The 14,803-nt window shown below is 43.0% G+C and overlaps 1 pseudogene; it reads right to left on the bottom strand.

Annotated features, from left to right (window-relative positions):
• Positions 1-882: 882 nt before the first annotated feature.
• Positions 883-996, bottom strand: LOC128569408 (uncharacterized; annotated as a pseudogene).
• Between the last annotated feature and the right edge of the window lie 13,807 nt (positions 997-14,803).

Below are 14,803 nucleotides of genomic sequence, written 5' to 3'. Positions count from 1 at the left end.
CAGCCCCTGCCAAACTGCAACCAAAAAATAGCTGGGAGTTGTGGCGGGCGCCTGTAGTCCCAGCTGCTCGGGAGGCTGAGGCAGGAGAATAGCTGAAGCCCAAGAGCTAGAGGTTGCTGTGAGTCCTGTGACATCATGGCACTCTACCGAAGGCAGTAAAGTGAAACTCTGTCTCTACCAAAAAAAGGAAAGAAGAAAAAGAAAAGGGGTGCAGAATTCCTGTAATTGGGATTCTATCCCCTTTTCTATCCTTGTAAGGCAATTTCTCAGGGTTGCCGGTGTATTTATAAACTGTCATGGTGCTGGTGATTTTTACTATGTTAATGAGGGTAGGTCTTTCAGGGACACTGTTACCTCAACTGTGCCCGGTCTCCAAAGACCCTCTACTGAGTACTGGCCAATATCACTACTTTGTCGTTTTTCTACCTCTTTCTTTTTTGGGAGGGGGGTGAAGGGACAGGAAGTAGGATTTATTGTTGGTAGGTGCAATTGATAGGCAGCACAATGTAAGTCCTCATGAGTGCAGGGCCTGCCACTTGTCCAGGGGGCCATGATTGGAGACATATTTGACCCCACAGCCATCTGGGATAAGCCACTTCTCAGCCACCATGTCTTCAAATTCATCTGAGTTAAACTTGGTAAAACCCTATTTCTTGAAGATGTGAAGTTCCCTTCTGACAGCCAGGGAACTTGAACTTGGCCCTGCGAAGGGCCTCAATCACATGCTCCTTGTTCTGTAGTTTGGTGTGGATGGACATGATGACTTGGCCAATGTGAACCCTGGCCACAGTGCCCTGGGGCTTTCCAAAGCCACCAGCATACCTGTCTGGAGCCTAGATTGGGGGAAGCACAAGGTCTAACACATGAACTTGTATCAGAAAGGAATGTCTCCAAGGTCCCTTAACACAACCTATACAAGCAACAGGCTGCATACGCTACCCATTGCACACCAGGCCCCCATGAGGAAAGGAGCGTGGTCAGCTTAATTAGCTGCAAGATCTGCTCTTTTTGATTGGTCAATCCTTGGAGACCTTCTATTGTAGACCAAACTTCTGGTCAGTACTCAGGGATCCCCTTAACATGTCATCTGTTCTTTCTTGGGCTGACCCCTCCCCCACTGTCAATCTGTTCCTGCTAGTAGACAAAGCATCTCCTAGCATCACCCTAGACAAAGCATCTGTTCCCCTTCCTCCTTATCCCTACCTCATTTTCCCCCCTGAGAGATATGGGACCTGAAAATCTTTGGGGTCATGGAGGAAGTTCCATCTACTGTTGCTGCTTCTAGTTGATCATGGACAGTGGTGCATCGGTTCTCAGGTCCTCGTGCTCTTTAGGACGAGGCAGAGGTTACAGATGGAATGCCAGGGTGTTCTGGTCCCTTGAGCTCACAGCATGATGTTCTCAGATGTGGTTAGTTGGCACCAGCTAGGAGCCTCTGGCCAACATCAGCTTCATGTGAGTCTGGAATATACAAACCTGACCAAGAGATTGAATAAACAAGGACCAAATAAGAGGAGTAATGGCGTGGAAACTACGGGTCCTAGGAGTGGCAACAACCAGGTCGTACTTAGTAATAATGAACAAAAGTCGTTAAGCCTCAGTCTTTGTTAAAGCTGTGCAGCCACTTAGCCTGTTCATATCGTTGTTTTATAATGGCCTCTACTAATCCTGAGTTATTGACATAAGTGTAGCCAGTTTTATTAATAACTGTACATACACCTCCTTATTTCGTGAAGATAAAATCTAGGCTAATATACTCATTGAGAACTACACCAGTGACAGGTTTTGTCACCTTTGAGGCTCTTTGGAGTAGCCAGCTGAGCCTGCATAGCGGTAGCCACTCCCAACAATTTAGTTTTTGGGGTTCTCTCTGTTTCCTCTAAGTCCCCATTATTGTAGAGTGTGGAGGCTGCTAACACTAGCTGAGTAGTGTCTGTGTGGGGTCCTACAGACAACTTTTGAAGTTTCCTACAGATGTCAGAAAAAAATTCGTTAATGAAATGGGCGATGGTCACTAACTTTGCCTCTGCTGAGTTAGGGTCCAGTTTGTATATTTACCTTCCTTTTTTTGTTTTTTGTATTAGACAAGAGTCTCACTCTGTCACCCTGGGTAGAGTGCTGTGGCATCATAGCTCACAGCAACCTCAGACCCTTGGGCTCAAGTAATTCTCTTGCCTCAGCCTCCCAAGTAGCTGGGACTGTAGGCACCTGCCACAATGCCTGGCTGTATTTTAGAGATGGGGTCTCACACTTGTTCAGGTTGGTCTCAAACCTAGGAGCTCAGGCAATCCACCCGCCTCAGCCTCCCAAGTGCTAGGATTACAGGCATGAGGCACCAGGCCCAACTGGTTGGTATACTTTCCAACAGCCTCAGTAAGCCTTTTTCTAAACACTATTGAGTTTTTACCCTTTCCCTGGACTGCTTTTGTCAATTTAGCAAAGTTGACTGACTTTACCTGGATCGATTCTATCCCACTTAATAGAGACACTTTTTGTGGTTGTGAAGTGTTTCTTCTGATTGGCCTTGTTGATAATTTTATCCTGTATCCACCAGGGCAGTGATTTCCAACTGGTGTGTCCTAAAAGTTTTTAAAGATCATTAATTAAATTATTTTTGAAAGAAGTACAAAGCACAGTAAGTATATTCTTTGTTTTACTCTTTTTTTTTTTTTTATCAACATAAATTAAGTGTGCCCCATGGAAGTTTAACCATTGGTTCGACTGATAAAAAATGATTGACGTCTCGGTGTGTGATACACCTTTGGGGGTTGAGACACAATTATAAGAGAAATTTACCTAACAAATGCAATTAATGTAACCTGGTTTCTTGTAACCTCAATGAATCTCCAACAATAAAAAAAAAAAATGATTGAAAAACAATGTACTAGGGGAACAGTGCCATGAGGAAGCTGAGCCATGAGGATCATACGAGCCTAAGAGTTTGAGGTTGGTGTGAGCTATGATGCTGTGGCACTTGACCCTCCGGTGACAGAGTGAGATTCTGTCTCGAAGAAAAAGAAAAAAAGAACTTGTATCTCAAAATGACCTCTCCCTCACAGCTCCACAGATGGGTGGAGCAGTCTGCTTACATGGGGCCAAAGCTAGATTTGGTGCATGCAGCTCATCTCCGTATACTTACCAGATGCCCAAATTTGATTCTTCTCATCTATTGAACAACCAGTGAGAGAGCAGGACTGATACATCCTCGTAAGTCAAATCAAAGACTAATGCCGGGTGTTCAAATTCCTCTATGAACTTCCCAGGGTCTGCTGAGAAACACCCCAGTTTCTCTTTGTAAGTTTTTGGACCTCTCGTGGAGAATGGGAGGGACATGGACTCTCTCAGGCTGTCTTGCAGGTCCCAACACCTCCCAGAGTGGGAATACAGAAGGTGGGGAGACATACTCAGGTGGAGCCTGGGGCTTAACTAGGGTCGAGACAACATCCCCAGTCTGAGTGGGCTTGGCCTTCCCCGGTGCATCGGCCCAGCCTGCAAGGGCAGCTAATAACTGGGTGTGTCTCTTCTCTTTCCTCCTCTCCCTCTCCTGAGCCCTAGCCTGTGCTCTTGATCTCTATTGTAATATACTATATTTGAAATGTCCAAAAGCTCTTGTAAATATTTTTCATGGTCTTGAGACAAAAGCTATTGGCATTTTCTCCTAATGTCTGAAGCTGATTGAATTAAGAACTTGTTTTTTTTAGGCCGTCCTATAATCCTAACACTTTGGGAGGCCAAGGTGGGAGGATTTCTTGAGCTCAGGAGTTCAAGACCAGCTTAAGCAAGAGTGAGACACCAGTTTCCACTAAAAATAGAAAAATTACCCAGGTATTGTGGCAGACATCTATGTTCCAGCAACTCTGGAAGCTGAGCCAGGAGGATCATTTGAGCCCAACAGTTTGAGGTTGGTGTGGGCTATGATGCCATGGCACTTGACCCTCTGGCAACAGAGTAAGACTCTGTCTTAAAGAAAAAAAAGAACTTGTCTCTCAAAATGACCTCCCCTTCTCCCCCTCACAGCTCTCAAGATCTAGTGCAGTGAGTTTGACCAGGGCATCTTTAAGATGCTGAAGAAAAGTGACAGGATTTTCTCCTGGGCTTGAGTGACACTGGTCACTGCCCCATAACTAATGCCTTTCTGTCTGGCTGCACGAGGAGAGGAGTTTTTATGAATTATGCACAATGATCCCATTCTCACCATTGAGATTCATTATTATAATCCCAGTTGGGATCTGGGCACTAACGTATCCACAGGGTATCTTTCACTGGACAGATGGAGGCCACCTATACATTTTTTAGCTTCTTTTAGGACTCACTTTTCTTCTAAATCGGTCAAAATCTGTCCCAATATAATTTGGAGGCCCTTCCAAGTAATATCATACGCTAAACAAAGATGTTGAAAGGCTTCGATGTACCAGTCCGTGTTATCAGTGTAAGGGCCTAAATCAGGTTTGATCTGTTTTAACTCACTAAGGGAGAAGAGCTTGAGAACTAATGGTGTCCCAGACTACTCACTGCCAGTCTCAACCAGAGACAGAAACTTGGTGCCTTTTGGCTCAACCTGTGGTGGCTCAAAGAAAGAAGTTCAGGCATAGTGGGGTGAAGAGGCTGTAGAAGAAGAACCAAGGCAAGAAGGTATGGGTGCTCCTGTCAAGGATTTAACCTTCTGAAGACAAGAATGTTGTTGATCTCTAAGATAGAAAAATTCCTGAACAGGGCAGCGCCTGTGGCTCAGTGAGTAGGGCACCGGCCCCATACACCAAGGGTGGCAGGTTCGAACCTGGCCCCAGCCAAACTGCAACAAAAAAATAGCCAGGCCTTGTCCCAGCTACTCGGGAGGCTGAGTCAAGAAAATCACCTAAGTCCAGGAGTTGGAGGTTGCTGTGAGCTGTGCGACACCACAGCACTCTACCGAGGGCTATAAAGTGAGACTGTCTCAAAAAAAAAAAAAAAAATCATATAATATGAATCAAAAGAAGCCATTTGCTAAGAATGTGCCCCTCATTCTGGGGATGGGGTGGGTGGATGGGGGGGTAGGTGTAAGGACAGGTGGACAGATAAAGGATGGGGCCATGGGGAGGGAGAGATGTGGGCATTTGAATAGACAGGTAGAAAGACAGAGGGGGGAGGGGAGGGAAGGGGGATGGGCGATGGAGGGACAGATAGAGAGTGGAGGAGGGGAGGTGGATGGATGGCTGGGTGGATCAACAGGTGGAAAAATAGAAGTTGAGAGATGGGTAGCATATATTCAGGGCTACTTGGATCTATGCTCCAGGTTAAAAAAAGTAAATAGATAATAAAAATTAAAATAGAAAAGAAAAGAAAAATTAGCTGTGTCCTTATAGTCCTAGCTACTTGGGAGACTGAGGCAGGAAGATAGCTTGAGCCCAGATGTTTGAGGTTCCTGTGACCAAGGTGGACAACACAGGATGGAAACTGCCAAATCCTAGATGATTAGAAACCCACATCCATCTTAGACCAGTAGATGGCAGCCAAACACTTATATTAATAGTTATTGCTCAGCCAGGCCTTTATATTGGCTCACGTTTAAAAGTATTCATTGCAACCAAATTTTAGGGGGCAGCACCTGTGACTCAGTGAGTAGGGCGCCAGGCCCCTATACCAAGAGTGGCGGGTTTAAACCTGGCCCTGGCCAAACTACGACAACAACAAAGTATTCATGAACCCCTGTCATCCCAGCTACTAGGGAGGCTGAGGCAAGAGGATTGCTCAAGCCCAAGTGTTTGAGGTTGCTGTGAGCTGTGACAACACAACTCCACCTAGGACGACAGAGTGAGACTGTCTCTAAATAAATAAATAAATAAATGCAGTCATGATCTTCTTCAGCAGGAAGTAGACATGCTTTCAACTCTACTCAAAGCAGAGCTTCCTGCCTAATGTGACTATCGAGCTGTGCTGAAATATTGACGCCTTTGGCCCAGGGATGAACAGGTAGAATCTGGGGGAGCCAAACCACCCAGGTATCACCTCTGTAGCAAGTAGTCTCCATCTATTTACAATACTCTGTTAAACGTCAGTTATTATCATGCAGTCATGATGTGAAAAAGATTAGGAGGCACAGTTAGAGAGCAAAAATCTCTGGTTCTGATAAGGGAGTAAAAAGACCAAAAGAACTCAATGAGCGCAGAGACCTCCATTAGTGGATTATCCATTCATGGCTGATGGATTAATGGATAATGGGTTATCATGAGAGGGGAACTGGTGGCTTTATAAGCACAGGAGGAGAAATCTGAGCTAGTATGTGGACACGCTCAGCCCCCTCACAGGGATGCCCTGCATCATCCTGGACTCTGCAGAGAGTCCTCACCAGGAAGAAGGCCCTCAGCAGACGCCACTCCTCAACATGGATTTCTCAACTTATAGAACTGTAAGAAATAAATGTGTTTTCTTTATACGTTATCCAGTTCCAAATATTCTATTATGACTAACAGAAAACGAACTAGGACAATGAGCTCTCTCTCTGTGCCCACTCCACAACACAAGTCAGGATCACTGTCAAGCAGTCCCTTGTCTCACCCAATAGAGGGGAGCCAGCCAGACAGACAGACAGACAAGGACTGTCATACAGCAGGATACATGTCACACATAAACTAGCACACAAAATGAGCTTCAGCCTCACTGGATTACATCATTCATGAATACTTTCAGCTGCAAGTAAGAGATTTGCTATGGCTTCAACTGGGTTATTTACCTGGGCCATTCCCTCATCACATTTAAATACAAAGTAGGAAGGGGAAAGTACATGGATCCACAACTATATTTTCCTATCTCTTGGGAAAACAAAGTACTTCACAGAAGCCCCAATGCACTCTGGTTACAGCTTGTGTTGGTCTGTTTTGTGTTGCTATAAAGCAAATACCTGAGGCTGGGTAATTTATAAAGAAAAGAGGTTTGTTGGGCTCACTATTCTGTGGGCTGTCCAAGAAGCATGATCCAGCATCTGCTTCTGGTGAGGGCTTGAGGGAGCTTCCAATTAATGCAGAAGGTAAAGGGGGAGCAGTTATGTCACCTGACAAGAAAAGGAGCAAGAAAGAGAAAAGGGGGTGCCTTGCTCTTATAAACAATCAGCTCTCCTGCAAACAGAGAAAGCTCACTCTTCGCTGGGAGGACACCAGGCCAATCATGAAGGACTCACCCCCAGGACCCAAACACCTCCACCAGGCCCCACATCCAATATTGGGTATCAAATTTCAACATGCAATTTGGAGGGGCCAAACATACAACCAGATCACAGCTCCTTGGTCAGAACTGTGTCCCATGGCCTTGCTGAGGCCAGGGAGGTTGTAAGCACGGGTATCTCACCTAAGGCTCAGCCTACTAACCAAATTAGGGCTCTGTTAGCAAAAAGGGGGATTAGATATTAGGTACATAATTAACAGTGTATTGAAAGAAATGCAAATTAAAATGAGAGATGTTTCTTCCTTATCAGACTGGCCCAGATTTTAAAAGGCTAATAATATCTAGTGTTGGGAAAATGAAGGAAAGTGAACATTTTCATAATTTGTTGGTAGAAGTGTATACTCCTAAAAAAAAACCAAATAAACAAAAATAAGAAGCTCGGCAATATACTGCAAATCAAGATTTTCCTAATATATATATAGTCCAATCTAGCAATTCCACTCCTAGAAAGTTATTCTAAGGACATAAGTGCACAAAGATACAGTGTTGTGGGCAGTGCCTGTGGCTCAGTGAGTAGGGCATCAGCCCCATATACCGAGGGTGGCGGGTTCAAACCAGGCCCCAGCCAATCTGCAACAAAGAAATAGCCGGGCATTGTGGTGGGCGCCTGTAGTCCCAGCTACTCGGGAGGCTGAGGCAAGAGAACTGCCTAAGCCCAGGAATAGGAGGTTGCTGTGAGCTGTGTGACCCTCTACAAAAAAAAAAAAAGATAAAGTGTTAAATTAGGAAATTGCCCACGCATCTAGCATGGGATTCTAGAGAATTTGTAAAATGATTGAAGATAGCTCCATAGAATGCAATACAACTTAGTTATTTTTTAAATTAGGAATTGGATACAAATACAAGATTAGGTATGTATCAATATTAAATATACCTAAGGTCAGAACTTTACTGTGGTTATGTAAGAAAATATCTCAATTCTCAAAAAATATATCGTGCTATTGGTAAGAATGTAAATTAGTACAGCCATTAGGGAAAACAGTATGGAGGTTCCTAAAGAAATTAAAAATAAAACTACCATATGATTCACCAATCTCACTTCTGGGTACGTAGCCGAAGGAAAATAAACCAATGTTTTGAAATGATATCTGCAGTCCTATGTTAACTGCAGCATTATTTATGATAGCCAAGGTATGGAATCAACGTAAGTGTCCATTAACAGACGAATGCAGGCCTGGCGCCCTAGCACAGTGGTTACAGCATCAGCCACATGCACTGAGGCTGGGTGGGTTTGAACCCAGCCCAGGCCAGCTAAACAACAATGACAACTGCAACAAAAAAATAGCCAGGTGTTGTGGTGGGTGCCTCTAGTCCCAGCTACTTGGGAGGCTGAAGCAAGAGAATCGCTTAAGCCCAAGAGTTTGAGGTTGCTGTGAGCTGTGATGCCACAGCACTCTACCAAGGGTGACATAGTGAGACTCTGTCTCAAAAAAAGAAACAGATGGGGCGGCGCCTGTGGCTCAGTTGTTAAGGCACTGGCCCCATATACCGAGGGTGGCCGGTTCAAACCCAGCCCCGGCTGAACTGCAACCAAAAAATAGCCGGGTGTTGTGGCAGGCGCCTGTAGTCCCAGCTACTCGGGAGGCTGAGGCAAGAGAATCGCTTAAGCCCAGGAGTTGGAGGTTGCTGTGAGCTGCGTGATGCCATGGCACTCCACCGAGGGCCATAAAGTGAGACTCTGTCTCTACAAAAAAAAAAAGAAACAGATGAATGCGTAAAGAAAATGTGGTGTGTACATACATAACAGAATACTATTCAGTCTTTAAAAGGAAGGAAATCCTGTCATTGTGACAATATGAGGTCTTTCTCTTTTTTTTTTTTTTTTTTTTTTTCAGTTTTTGGCCAGGGCTGGGTTTGAACCTGCCACCTCTGGTACACAGGGCTGGCGCCCTACTCCTTGAGCCATAGGCGCCACCCTTCATTGTGACAATATGGATGAACCTGGAGACTTTATGCAAAGTGAAATAAACCAGGCACAGAAAGACAAATACTACATGATCTCTCATACATATGGAATCTATAAAAGTGAAACTCACAGGGGGTTACCAGGAGGTAGGGTGTGGGTAGTGGGAAGATGTTGGTCAAAGATACAGAGTTTCAGTGAGACAGGAGGAATAAGTTCTGGAGATCTAATATACAGCATGGTAAACTATACTTATTAATATATTGTATACTTAAAAATTGATAAGAGAATAGATTATAAATGTTCTCACCACAAAAAAGTATGTGAGGTTATTTAGCGATATGTTAATTAGCTTGATTTAATCATTTCACAATCTATACAGATATCAGAACTTCACATTATACACCATAAATGTATACAATTTTTGTCTATTAAACCTTAAGAAAGCTAAAAATAACAAAAAAGAGAATAATCTCCATAAAACAAAAAATTTCAAGTCCTAGCTGATTAGCCACATATTTCATGCATCATTTTACTACAATAAAATCTGAATATAATTTTTGTTTCTTTTTTGAGACAAAGTCTCACTCTGTTGCATGGGTAGGGTGCTATAGCATCATAGCTCACAGCAACTTCAGACTCCTAGGCTCAAGAGATCCTCTTGCCTCAGCCTCCTGAGTAGCTGGGACTACAGGCGCCACAACAATGCCTGGCTGGTTTTTCTATTTTTATTGTAGAGAGGGGGTCTTGCTTTTCCTCAGGCTGGTCTCAAACTCCTGAACTCAAGCCATCCATCCCCTTTGGCCTCCCAGAGTGGTAGGATTACAGGCGTGAGCCACTACACCTGGCAATAATTTTTAAAAATATATATATGCTGAAGGATTTACGAGTAAAGGATAATTGCGTAGGTAACGTACTCTCAAAAAGACCAAGGAAAAATGTACACATATAAACATGGATCCAGAGAAAGAGCACATGCAGATGATAACACAAATGGAAATGTTAATTGGGTGGCAGTGCCTGTTGGCTCAGTGAGTAGGGCGCCGGCCCCATATACCGAGGGTGGCGGGTTCAAACCCAACCCCGGCCAAACTGTAACAAAAAAATAGCCAGACGTTGTGGTGGGTGCCTGTAGTCCCAGCTACTCGGGAGGCTGAGGCAAGAGAATCGCTTAAGCCCAGGAGTTGGAGGTTGCTGTGAGCCGTGTGATGCCACGGCACTCTACCCCGGGCCATAAAGTGAGACTCTGTCTCTACAAATAAAAAAAAAAAAAAAGAAAGAAAGAAATGTTAATTGGGTAAAAGGGAATATGGTGGTACTTTGTACTATTTTTATTCTTGCAAACTTTCAGTAAGATTGAAATAATTTCTAATTAAAAACTTCTTAAAGTATTAGGGTTTGGAATTTCTGTTGAAATACATCAAGAAATGGCTGGGTGCAGGGGCTCACCCCTGTAATCCTAGCATTTCAGGAGGCTGAGGCAGGTGGATCACCTGAGCTTAGGAGTTCAAAACCTTTGGCTACGTACCCAGAAGTGAGATTGCTGAATCATATGTTAGTTCTATTTTTAATTTCTTGAGGAACCTCCATACTGTTTTCCATAATGGCTGTACTAATTTACATTCTTACCAACAGCACGATATATTTTTTGAGAATTGAGATATTCTCTTACATAACCGTGGTAAAGTTCTGACCTTAGGTATATTTAATATTGATACATACCTAATCTTGTATTTGTATCCAATTCCTAATTTAAAAAATGACTATGTTGCATGGCATTCTATGGAGCTATCTTCTGGAATGAGAATAAGTAGAAAAAACTACCCATCTCTACTAATAAGTAGAAAAAACTAGCTGGGCATCATGGTGGGCACCTGTGGTACTTAGGCGACTGAGGCAAGAGGATCTCTTAAGCCCAAGAGTTTGAGGTTGCTGTAAGCTATGATGCCACAGCACTGTACCTAAGGTGACCAAAAGAAAAAAAAAATCAAAAAACAAGATAGATTATTCAGGAATGGTAAATGGATAGATAATGGTAAAATGTTAGTTACACATTTTTGAAATTTTTCGTAATTTCAAAAGGTTGTGGAGCAGAGGGAAGAACTAAACAAATGTATATAACGCCTATCAGGGGAAAATGTTACCAAATCAGAAAACCTCTGGCCAAGGTTCTATGCCCACCTTCCTAGTTGTGCTGTCCGCTGGTATTTCCTAAAGTCTGAGTTCAGCTGTTTCTCTCCACTGCCCCTTGGTCACTGCAAGGTCTCAATCAGGGAAAGGGGAGGTCACTTAGCTGACGTAATAACAGCTCTTTCTATTGGAAACACAATATATAAATTCTCAGGTTAACTTTTTTGCAAGTGAGCTATTTTTTTTTTTTCTTTTTTTTTTATTGTTGGGGATTCATTGAGGGTACAATAAGCCAGTTACACTGATTGCAATTGTTAGGTAAAGTCCCTCTTGCAATCATGTCTTGCCCCCATAAAGTGTGACACACACTAAGGCCCCACCCCACTCCCTCCCTCTCTCTTTCTGCTTCCCCCCCCCATAACCTTAATTGTCATTAATTGTCCTCATATCAAGATTGAGTACATAGGATTCATGCTTCTCCATTCTTGTGATGCTTTACTAAGAATAATGTCTTCCACTTCCATCCAGGTTAATACGAAGGATGTAAAGTCTCCATTTTTTTTAATGGCTGAATAGTATTCCATGGTATACATATACCACAGCTTGTTAATCCATTCCTGGGTTGGTGGGCATTTAGGCTGTTTCCACATTTTGGCGATTGTAAATTGAGCTGCAATAAACAGTCTAGTACAAGTGTCCTTATGATAAAAGGATTTTTTTCCTTCTGGGTAGATGCCCAGTAATGGGATTGCAGGATCGAATGGGAGGTCTAGGTTGAGTGCTTTGAGGTTTCTCCATACTTCCTTCCAGAAAGGTTGTACTAGTTTGCAGTCCCACCAGCAGTGTAAAAGTGTTCCCTTCTCTCCACATCCACGCCAGCATCTGCAGTTTTGAGATTTTGTGATGTGGGCCATTCTCTCTGGGGTTAGATGATATCTCAGGGATGTTTTGATTTGCATTTCTCTAATATATAGAGATGATGAACATTTTTTCATGTGTTTGTTAGCCATTCGTCTGTCGTCTTTAGAGAAAGTTCTATTCATGTCTCTTGCCCATTGATATAAGGGATTGTTGGCTTTTTTCATGTGGATTAATTTGAGTTCTCTGTAGATCCTGGTTATCAAGCTTTTGTCTGATTGAAAATATGCAAATATCCTTTCCCATTGTGTGGGTTGTCTCTTTGCTTTGGTTATCGTCACCTTAGCTGTACAGAAGCTTTTCAGTTTAATGAAGTCCCATTTGTTTATTTTTGTTGTTGTTGCAATTGCCATGGCAGTCTTCTTCATGAAGTCTTCCCCCAGGCCAATATCTTCCAGTGTTTTTCCTATGCTTTCTTTGAGGATTTTTATTGTTTCGTGCCTTAAATTTAAGTCCTTTATCCATCTTGAATCAATTTTTGTGAGTGGGGAAAGGTGTGGGTCCAGTTTCAGTCTTTTACACGCAGACATCCAATTCTCCCAACACCATTTATTGAATAGGGAGTCTTTCCCCCAAGGTAAGTTCTTGTTTGGTTTATCGAAGATTAGGTGGTTGTAAGATGTTAGTTTCATTTCTTGGTGTTCAATTCGATTCCAAGTGTCTATGTCTCTGTTTTTGTGCCAGTACCATGCTGTCTTGAGCACTATGGCTTTGTAGTACAGACTAAAATCTGGTATGCTGATGCCCCCAGCTTTATTTTTGTTACTAAGAACTGCCTTACCTATACGGGGTTTTTTCCGGTTCCATACCAAGTGAGCTATTTTTGAACGAATACAAGATTGTTTTCCTAAAATACCTGCCATGCCTTAATGCCATCTTAGCAACAGCACCTACATCCCTTTTAGTGATAATTACCCACAAAAGCACAGACGTTCTAAACTCCAAATAGAGAGGGTTTTCATTATTGGAGGATATTTTCCCCAAGTCCCTGTAGTTGCAAGGCCATTTAAAGAAGCAAAAGTCTTCATAATGCTAAAATGTTCACTAGTGAATGAACCATTCAAAGTTTACTCCCTGACGAACCCAAAGGCATTATTCCCAACTGCCGGCCAATGTCAAGTATTCAGATGGTGAAGTTGCAAGTCTCGCACACAATGTAGAACTGCACAGAAAAAAATGAAAGTAATGCTCACGCCCACTCAATTCCCAACCAAAACCAGTGGCCATGAGGTTGTAGTTACAAACCAACCCACACACACACACACACAAAAACCAACCCACAATGGAAGAAAAGAAAATCAATGCCGATGACTAAATAGGAGTTTCAAACAGAGTGGTTTGAAAACAGCAATAAATTTAAAACATGTTAAAAGTAAAGAGTGCAGGCTTGGCACCCGTAGCACAATGGTTATGGTGCCAGCCACACGCATCAAGGGTGGCTGGTTCAAACCTGGCCCAGGCCAGATACACAACGACAACTGCAATAACAACCAAAAAATAGCCGGGCGTTATGGCGGGCGCCTGTAGTCCCGGCTACTCGGGAGGCTGAGGCAAGAGAATCACTTAAGCCCAAGAGTCGGAGGTTGCTGTGAGCTGTGACACCACAGCACTCTACTGAGGGTGACATAGTGAGACTCTGTCTCAAAAAAAAAAAAAAAGTGAAGAGTGCACTTCAGCTCAGAATATAGAGTAGCAGTATTATTAAAATGGCTGATCTTTGGCCGGGCGCAGTGGCTCACACCCGTAATCCCAGCACTTTGGGAGGCCGAGGTGGGTGGATTGCCTAAGCTCAAAGGTTCAAGACCAGGGCGGCGCCTGTGGCTCAAAGGAGTAAGGCACCAGCCCCATATGCCGGAGGTGGTGGGTTCAAACCCGGCCCGGCCAGAAACTGCAAAAAAAAAAGGTTCAAGACCAGCTTGAGCAAGAGCGAGACCCTGTCTCTAAAAATAGCCGGGCGTTGTGGCAGGTGCCTGTAGTCCCAGCTACTCGGGAGGCTAAGGCAAGGAGAATTACTTGAGCCCAAGAATTCAAGGTTGCTGTAAGCTGTGACACCATGGCACTCTACAGAGGGCAACAAAGTAAGACTCTGTCTCAAAAAAAAAAAAAATAAAGGTTATTTCTGTGAGACATCACACAAAAATATCCAGAAGGATGAATAACTTGGTGAATGGGACCATTATTTCATTCACTTCTTTTGGCTAGCTAGCTACATCCAAAAAGATTCACATAAAAATGAAAATAGAGACACCAAAAAAAGAAAGTAATTTGGCTATTAATGGATTAAATAGACTTTTGAGAAGAAAAGAGCCACTCAAAATATTTTTAGATCCTCTTTCTGGCTTACCCATGAGTCAGATGTAAAATGAATGATGCTCTATTTCCAGTCACGTACGTAATTTTCCAGAAAAATAATCCCAACAAAATCAACACTCATTCATTCCTGAGTCATTCTTAAAACTAGCACATGGTTACAAGCACATTCTAAATTTTGTTAAAAGACAAAATAAACTTGTTTTCATAATGTTTGTTTTTATTACCCAAAATAAAGTCTCAATCAAGCCTTTTGTAGAGGCTTTTCACTGCTTATGAAACGCTGGTTCCTGTTTCATATGAATTCACTTCTTCATATATATATATATATTTTTTTTTTTTTAA

The sequence above is a fragment of the Nycticebus coucang genome, chromosome 17 (assembly GCF_027406575.1).
Source record: "Nycticebus coucang isolate mNycCou1 chromosome 17, mNycCou1.pri, whole genome shotgun sequence".
NCBI classification, from domain to species: Eukaryota; Metazoa; Chordata; class Mammalia; order Primates; family Lorisidae; genus Nycticebus; species Nycticebus coucang.
The sequence above is the reverse complement of the archived record's forward strand: the minus strand, read 5'-3'. Positions and strand labels throughout refer to the sequence as shown.